The sequence below is a fragment of the Melanotaenia boesemani genome, chromosome 13 (assembly GCF_017639745.1).
Source record: "Melanotaenia boesemani isolate fMelBoe1 chromosome 13, fMelBoe1.pri, whole genome shotgun sequence".
Classification (NCBI taxonomy): Eukaryota; Metazoa; Chordata; class Actinopteri; order Atheriniformes; family Melanotaeniidae; genus Melanotaenia; species Melanotaenia boesemani.
Window position 1 is genome coordinate 29,302,442 of NC_055694.1, and position 9,444 is coordinate 29,311,885.

A 9,444-nucleotide genomic window follows, 5' to 3' on the forward strand; every position below is an offset into this window, starting at 1 on the left:
TGATTCAAATTTGATAAAAAAAAAAAAAAACGATTAAAAATGGGGGTCAGATTATCTGTTACTTCTCAGTCTCAACCCAGTCTCTTCTTTTCCTGACTTGTGGCTGAATGCATGCTATATTTGGTCAAATGCATCATTGTTTTCGGGTGTCAAAATGAAGTGAGGTGCTAGTTTCAGGAAATAAAAGAGGACATCTTTTGTTTACAATAGTTTTCTTAAATTCTGAGACCAGAGGCCTGTACTACGAAGCAGGACGAATTTCAGACTCTGTTAATGCATGAGATTATACAATATTATGTCATTGTACAATATAAGGGTACATCACTCTGATCACTCAATTTCACTTTATTACGACCAACACATTTCAGGTCGAGTGCTTTCTCAATTCTTTCCTTTCCTTTATATTTTCCATTCAGTTCTTTTGATGCTCTGTGTGGGCGGGGTTTGTGTTGGAGTATTAATTCCTCACCATGACGCCACAAGTAGTTGTGCATTCCAGAAATTCATGGTACTGCAGTTCTGCCATGTGCGCTCATTATTAATAACCTCATTACTTCAGATGCAACCTAGCATCAGCGCAAGTTACCATGGTGAGTTACCCCGGGAAGAAGTGAACCAGGTTAACCCCAAAGTTACCTTGATAAGAAAAAATCCAGCTTTGTAGTACAGGCCTCAGGTCTCAAGTTTAAGTGTGTTGTCTAGGCTGTACTTCTTGCATTATTTGTATTTTCAGCATCCATCCTATGCTCAAAAATGGATGAATAAGGGCTCTTCATTGGATTGCAATCTACAGCTTCCCCACTAGACAGCGATACAACACGAAGAGCCTTTAAGGACTGGGATATACCTGCTGTGAACCCAAGCATAAACATCAACGTTCCACTACATTTGTGTATATACTTGCTGCGAACGACGGAAGAACAATGTGGCAAAAACGCTCAATACTGGAGGTCATCACCAGGGCCAGTACACAGCACTTGGACTCTGAAACAGTGGAAAGGTCAATCTACCAGTCATATTGTATTTCCTGGTCATCAACCCCCAAAACGCTTCCCATTAGTTGCCAACTGTTAAGGCATGAGTGTTTATCACTGTGCAACGGGTAGGAAAAATCATATAGATATAGATCATAGTAGTTGTGGACAAGGTCCGAGAGACGGTCTTCAGAACTATCCACCATTGTGTTTACTTTGGACCTGTCGTGTTCATGCTCTTGTTCGCATGAGTGCCACTAGCGTTTAAAATTGCAACTCACACACGACACGTTAGCTCGCGTCAACACGAACAGCCAACATGCCAAACAAACACTAGGAACACATGGCAGCCATGATACATATGCGGACGCATCGCTATCAGCAGTATGTTCCAGCCCTAACCCCTGATTTCCACCGGGTGCGTGTTAGCCATGTTACTGCTGCGCCGTGACTTCCGCTGCTTTTCGCAGTCGTTTTAGTCAATGGTTTGGTTTCCACTGGGTGCGCCACAGCACATATCAGAAGCATCTCAGAAGCGCTTTGTCATGACTCTCCACGCCACAGAGGTCGGAACAAAACCGTGGAGCAGCCGTGGCGCACACACACCCAGTGGAAATGAGGGGTTAACATTTTATGCAAAAATGGCCTGGGGTATTCAGTAAGATTATGGGGGACACATCATCATCCCCACCACCTGAGAATGGGTTGTAAGCCCCAGATAAACTGAGAAAAAAGAGTATGTCTTGCATAGTTGTTGAAGCTAAAAGATAAATAAAAAAAGATTTGGTTAAGTTAGCCAGCTGTCAGAATTGCGGAAACAAATCTTTCCAACAGAATACAAGACATAACGGCCAAACAAACACTCTGAGCTCTGGATGCTTGCCTGAGAAGATGCCACAGAAGCAGAGGATAAATAGGATGATGTCCACTGAACATTATACCAGTAGCTCCATGGCTAGTGGCTCTAAAAGCTGACCACAGCAATCTTCTAGAACCAGACCACTTCATGAGGAAGATGGACCTCAGCGATGAACTGCTGAGTGAAACCCAGCATGGAAGATGAAGAGAAGGGGGAAGCAATCATGGAGGATAAGCCCCTTCATGGTCTGAACCGCCAACTGATGAAGGAAGCGTCTGACATCAAGAAGTCCTAGAGGGGGTTAGAGAAAGCTGGTCTCAAAGACAGCATAGAGACTCTGATCATGGCCGGACAGGTGATAGAGGACAGGGTTTACCACATCAGATATCACCAGATAACCATAACTCTGCACTGAACCAGATATATATATATATATATATTTCTGGTTCAGTGCAGAGTTATGGAGTTTGATGGCCACAGAAAGGAATGATTTCCTGTGGCGTTCTGTATTGCAGCGAGATGGAACGAGTCTGTTGCTGAACACTTGAGGTAGTCCAGCATGTTGTGGAGGGAGTGGGAAGTGCTGTCCTGTTCTTAGCTTGGATAGCATCCTCCTCTCTAACCCCACAATCCGAGAGTCCAGCAGCTCCACTCCAACAACATGGGTGGTCTTACGGATCATTTTATTGAGTTTGTTGGTCTCAGCCGCCTTCAGTCTGTTGCCCCACACAAAACAGCATAAAGAGCACTGCCCACCCAGACTCATTCAGAAAGAAGAAGAAAGGAAAAGAAAAGCTAACCTGGATTCTTTTTATTTTTCATTTTTTAACTGTAACACCTTCTCCTGCTGAGTCAACATGTCTGCCGTTAATATTTATTCAGGTCAGGGTTAACAAGGAGCCCGATGTGTAACTGGAAACCAGAGAACTGGGTTTGATGTAACTGCGGTGTAGAAGCACAGCTCCTCCTGGGTGGAAATCAGGTAGAATTTGTCACCACCCAGTGGTTGCTCCTGTTATGGTCACTCACTCCAGATCCTCTGTTTGCCAGAAAACAACTCGGCTCTATCTGCGGCAACATGCTCCACATATAAGTATGGCGTTATAATGATGACAGCTATTGGAACTGAAAATAAAATTTGGCTTTGAAACTTTAAAATTTAAAATAAAATAGAAAAATTGGTATTAAATTATGAGTTCTAAAAAATTAGCATTTGTACTGAAAAAGTTTATTGGCAAGCACAAACCCTAAAACACACAGGGGCAGCGTGGCTCAGTGGGTAGAGTGGCCGTCTTGTCGCCTGAGGGTTGCAGGTTCGATCCTCCGTCTGTTGCGCTCATGCCAAGGTGTCCCTGAGCAAGACATGAGTTGCTTCTGATGGGTCGTGGCTGCATGGCAGCTTCCGCCATCAGTGTGTGAATGGGTGAACGTGACGTATCATGTAAAGCGCTGTGGGTATTATCCCAGCTACAGTAAAGCGCTATAAAAATACAGACCATTTACAGTGCAGGAGGAGATGCGAGGGCTATTTTTACTCACTGAATTATCATTAACAAATAGATGTTATATTTTGTAAATATTTGCATTTTAATAAGTCAGTTCATACAGTCATGCTCATGCTCAATGCCATCACGACTTCTTTCAAGACTTCCTGCGAAATATTGAAATCTTGGGTTTGAAAAGTCAATCCATTCCTGTTACTACTGGTAATGGTTTATTGTCAGTGCAAAGAAATGTGACAGATAAACCACCACAGATTCTTAACAGATTATACAACAGTACACTACCGTTCAAAAGTTTGGGGTCACTTCCCTATTGAATCCCATGGCAAAGTGACCCCAAACTTTTGAACGCTAGTGTAGTTCTGGTTTCTATGACTCAAACTTTCCTCTTTAGACTCCATGCATGCTCACATAAAACTGACCTTTTACATGTCATTTGATATTTTTTCTAAATAAAATGTACCAATCAGAATACACTTACCAACAAATTGAACTTAAACGAGTGATTGAACTCTGAGATAATGAACACTGAAGGAACTGCTTTTCTGCTCTGAATTTTTTTTTAATGCGTCAGAATTAATCAGGCATTTAGAATTAAGATGGCTAATTCATAGACAATGTTGGCCTCTGGCCATGTTCTGAGCCATTTAATATGTTTTTTATTGTACAGGTCAAGATGAAGATCAAGACAAATGTGGACCTGGGACCAAAGAAATACAACAAAATCACAACCAAGAAGGACATTGTGATATCAAATCAAATCACTCAGAAATGTCTGTCCCAGCAGTCATGCAGTGGTTGACTGGACAAAAACACAAATCCTGTCTTCCATCAGAGAGAGCAGATGTTAAAATACATGTTAGATTTGAACACCACTGCAAAGAAAAATGCCTGGACACCACATCTGTTACTCACGTGTAAGTGCCTGCACAAATACAGTAACTTTTCCTGTTGCACACATGAATACATGCACCCAGTTTAATGATACCATGACGGTAGGAATCACAGTGTTTGTCCGGGTGTAGGGTTGATAGTGATAACCAACCAAATCCCACTGAGTAATCCGGTGTAATGATGTAGATTTTTTGGGTGATTAGATCTACTCAGTAAACTAAGTCTTACAGGACTTCAACAGAAAACTGAGAAAGTAGTTCATGAAGCCGCTGTTCACATTAACTAAAATTGAGGAGTTCTTTATGACGTTGTAATATTTTTTTATTTACAGAGAATTACTGATACAGCTCATGTTACACAACTACAATTAAAGATTGGTGTGTACAAGCACAGCTTCTGTTTCTTTTCTGATCATTTTTGAAAATCCCATAATTTTCTTTTTCAAATACCATGAGAGGTTTCAAAATCTCAAGCCTTTTCTGACATGTTATAATAGTATTTTTCCATGACAGCTAGTAATTTTATGTCCTGTGTCAGAGCATCAGACCTTTTGTTGTATGAATGAAAAACATTGTAACAATTCAATAAAAGGATATTTCACTTTTGAAAGGATGCCGGTGAATTGATTTGAGCACTTCTTAAGAGATGACATTTCAAACATGTTAAATTCTTCTAAATTACAAAAACATAGATGCATCTCCAACAGGATGTGTGAATATGATATAATTGATGTGCTAACAATATTTGATGACATTTTAAATACTTGTGTGTTCAATCATCTATAACAAACAAGAAAACAATTACTTAATACTGCATCAATACTCCTATAGCGTTTGAAAGGCAAACGTCTTTATGAAAAGGACTTTTTTGTTTCTATACCACATTGTTAAACAAAACATTTAACACAAATAAAAGCATTTACTGAAAACATCACTTACACTACAGAGAGTCTATTATGGTGCGTTTCTGGGTGTGACATTATATAGTTTAGTATAGCTTGGTTAAGGTCCCTTCCATTGTCAGAGGATTAATGGCCGTCCTCAGTCTTGCCATGGCCTGTGGGCCCAAAGGGCACTGGATTGGTGGCAGGATCAATCCACCAGCACACTCTGCTTTCAAGCAGTCAAGGTCCAAGACTGCATGTTCTTGAATGTCCTGCAAGAGGGATAAATTATGCTGAAAAACCCCAAACCATTAATATAATTTCATGGAACAGAAGCTTTGATAGCACATTTTAGAGTCATACCTCTACATTCTCTGGAGGAGCCACTGGGTTCTGAAGAAGTCCTCTGGTCCAAAGCTGGTTAGGAGTCAGGTTTTGTTCTGTGTGCAGGGGACAATTATCCCACCTGTCAGAGAAGGTGTCAAGGTCTTTCTGCAGGCGTTCCACAAAAACATACTGGGCATAGAATAAGTGCAGACTGTTTGAAGAACCTAGTATGCAGTCTTCTTCAAGACTGTGAAACAGCTCGTAATGAATATTTGTTACAGCCATCCAGACATCACGCCACAAACACTCAACCCTGCAAGATTAACGGCATCAACAGAAAACTTTTAGATTTGTACTTGTTTAATTACTTTAGATAAATATTCAGTTTTTAAGAAGTAATGTCTTAATGTGCAGAACGCTCACCAAAACATTCAGCAAACAGTTGATGGTTTTAGGTGATTTCAACTACAGCTCAAATATCGGCAAAGCCCTACAAATGTAACTCGCTATTAAATTTGATTGTGCACACTTTTACCAGCGATGTAGCTTGCTCTGCCACAGCCATGAACAATGAACATGCAGTGAGCGATGCCAACATTTTCAACTCCTTGGTGTCCGCTGACTCTGAAGGACATTTCTTTAAGTACATTACTTGAAACAAAAAAAAATTATATTAGTGGAAGCTTTGTTAAATTGTCATCTTACCTTGATTGAAAGCTATATTTTTCAAAAGAACTCATGAAGAAGGAGAGTGCATGCTTTGCTCTTATTTGCTGCACCCAGGTACATTATCTGAAGTACAAAAAAAACAAAAGGAACACATTAGGGTACTACCAGGGTCAGCAATGTTGCTCTAACAGGAGAAAAGTCTTGAATAACCAACAATCCCAACAAAGATAATGATTCCATATATAGGAAAACATTAAGTGAAATGTGTTCCTCTGAAAATTAATGTGCAAATATAAAATTTATTTATAAATGTTTTGATTTATCTACCTTTTTCTACCAGATCATTTTATGACAATTTGTCATAAAACTTGGAGTTTTTTAATTGTGTCATAGTTCCTTTTTTCTTCTGTATCTTGCTGTGCTGGCATGTTACACTAAACTCAATGGAAAATTCATTCTTAACTCCACAAAAATAGAAAATATCCACAAAACTAAATCAACTTTTTGGGGTTGAGTTCTAAGGTAACTGAACATCACTGTGTACAGCAATTGTTTCTTTAAGTCATTTTATACTTTCCAACACAAGCAGTTAGGGGTGCACCAAAACCAGTATCAGGTATCGATCCAACATTATGTGCGTGTACTTGTATTCATAAAAGTGTTCTGATACTACAGAATCTGATACCAATGTGAAAACACTGCTCTGCCAAAATTAACACATCTGTTGAATTAACGGGTATATTTTTATGCATTAAAAAAAACAAATCATATCATAAATTAAAAATACAAAATTTGGCATTATCTGGGTGGGAGAAGCTTATTTTGACGTGTAGGTGCCTTGTGGCGACAGTGGTGAACATAATCCACCAAAAACCATTTCACCCTCCTTATTTGTGACGCTTCTAACAGTTTTCAACCTTTACATTTAGAGGACGGCCACAGGATGACCCATTTAATACACAATTTGATCTCCACACTCCTTACCAGTGAACTGTTATCGATACTCTGTATTGGCAAGTACTCAAATGTAAGTACTTGTACTTGCAGTGACTTATTTAGCCATGGATAGATTACATTTTTTTTTTTTTCTTTTCTTTTTGTGCAGAGCCAAATATTTAATTACTGACTTTATATGCAACTTCTCAGATTAATAAATAATTTTTCATTTAACTTAATTTTTAAAAGTTGTAATCTAATAACAATTTATTAAATATAGATTAAATAATCTGTCAATTTAGATTGTGTGTGAAAGAGAATTATCTTTTTCAAATATAAACATAAGCTTAATTTGATCTATTTACAGATGGCAGAACAGAATGGGATACACAAAATTAATGTTAGCTAGCTAACACAGTTGGGCTAAATTTAGCTCTCTCCAGCACAACTCTGCCACACCAATATACCATCTTAAATACTTAAAACTAAATATAGTCCAGTTACACTGCCAATAAAAGCAAAGGTACATAACACATGCCTGCGGTAAAGGTGTTCCACCTGATCAGGCAGCCGCCATTGAATCAGTGGACAGTGTAAACGCCAGGCCAGGAGAAGTTAAAGCTTTATGCAGGATGCAAATTATATGCAGATTATTTGAAAAGTAGTGAGCACAGAAGCCCCGCCCCTCAAACCTGCCCCCTCCAGTAAAAACAGTGACAAAGTTGAAACTGAAAATCACATCATTGAAAGACAACTTACAATTAAAAAACATTGTCAGCGTAAATAAATGATGTCAACAAGTTAAAAACACTGTCAGCATTAATAACAGCTTGAATTTAAAGTTATTACTTTCTTAATATATGTATTTTACTTTTCAGTGCAACTTTTTTAATTCTCGATAAACTTTTTCACTAACAATGCAAATTTTTCAGAACTCATAATTTAATACCAGTTTTTCTGTTTTATTTTAAATTTTAAACTTTCAAAGCCAAATTTTATTTTCAGTGCCAATAAGAGCTGTTATCATTATAACCCCATACACATGGTACAGGAAACTCAACTCGTCTCACATGTTTGGAAGTGATGTTATGGATCCAATTAGCTCAGCATTTTCAAGTTGGAATCACATTTTGTTTTTTGCATGTTTTGTTTTGTGTTTTGTTTGCTTTTTTTTTTTTGTTAGTTTTTTTTTTGTTTGTTTGTTTGTTTGTTTGTTTGTTTGTTTTGCTTTTGTTGCCTTTTTTGGTTTTGTTTTTTAGTTGTTTTGTTTTTTCACTTCATAGTTTGATTCCTAGCAGCATGGAGAGACGTCACTATGTCTGTGTTTAAACAAAATATAATAATTCAATAATTAACCAAATACACGAAGTCATACAAATCCTGATCATCTAAATGTTTCACAGACTTTTTAAAGTTTTTTAAGGCTGTTTTTTGTTGTCTCAATCCATCAATATGCTTGACCTACAGATCTACAAGAGCCACAAAGTAGGCTACTGTCAACCTCTTTTTTTTTTTTTTTTTTTTTTTTTTAGATCAAATTAATTTATTAATCAGATAATCTTCTCTTATTTGATCCAGTTCAGCTTAATCTAAAGCTTTAATTGTAGTGGCTATGGATGGTACAATGGTCATTTTACAATTTTTAAGACCTCTGGTGGTATCCTCAGAGCTGATTGCAAATGGGAAAATCCTTTTTTTCCTATATTACTCTTTGTCCATACAGTTTTATTAGAAATAAAATAAGGGGTGTATGTGACATGACACAGTCATGTGAAAAAAATCAAGATACCCTCTTTAATATTCTGTACTTCATTAAATATTGTTTACATATCACTTGTTTAATCTTGTTTTTTTTACTGATCTCTGAAAAAGAAATTGCAGGTACTACGTACATCTGTTTCAGGAAAGGACAAAACTGGACAAATTGTTATTTGCTGAGACTTTTAGTTAGACGCTAACCCAAAACCCAGTTTGTACACTATAAAAAAGTTGTAGAAAAAGGTTGAGAGAACTGAAAACATAAAGGCATTAAGCTGTAAAACATTTCTGAATGAACTCAACTAATAAAATCATGTTGTGCCAACCTACATTAAAAGTGTAAATCAAAATACAAAGTGGGACAAACTTAAAAATTCTTAATTTATGTTCACACAACATCAGAACCCCTTGACTACTCAAACAAGCTTTGCAGCTGGTTGCCATTTTAAAGTTCATTCAACGGTTTTTTTGTTTGGTTTTCTGTTGTTTTGTTTTGTTTGTTTGTTTGTTTGTTTGTTTGTTTGTTTGTTTCTTTGTTTCTTTGCAGCATATCTGGTTCATTAGAAGCTGCATGGTTTAAAGAAAAAAAATGTTTTGTTTCTTAAAGAGGAGCTGGTTTCTATTTACATCCCTTTAGAAAAT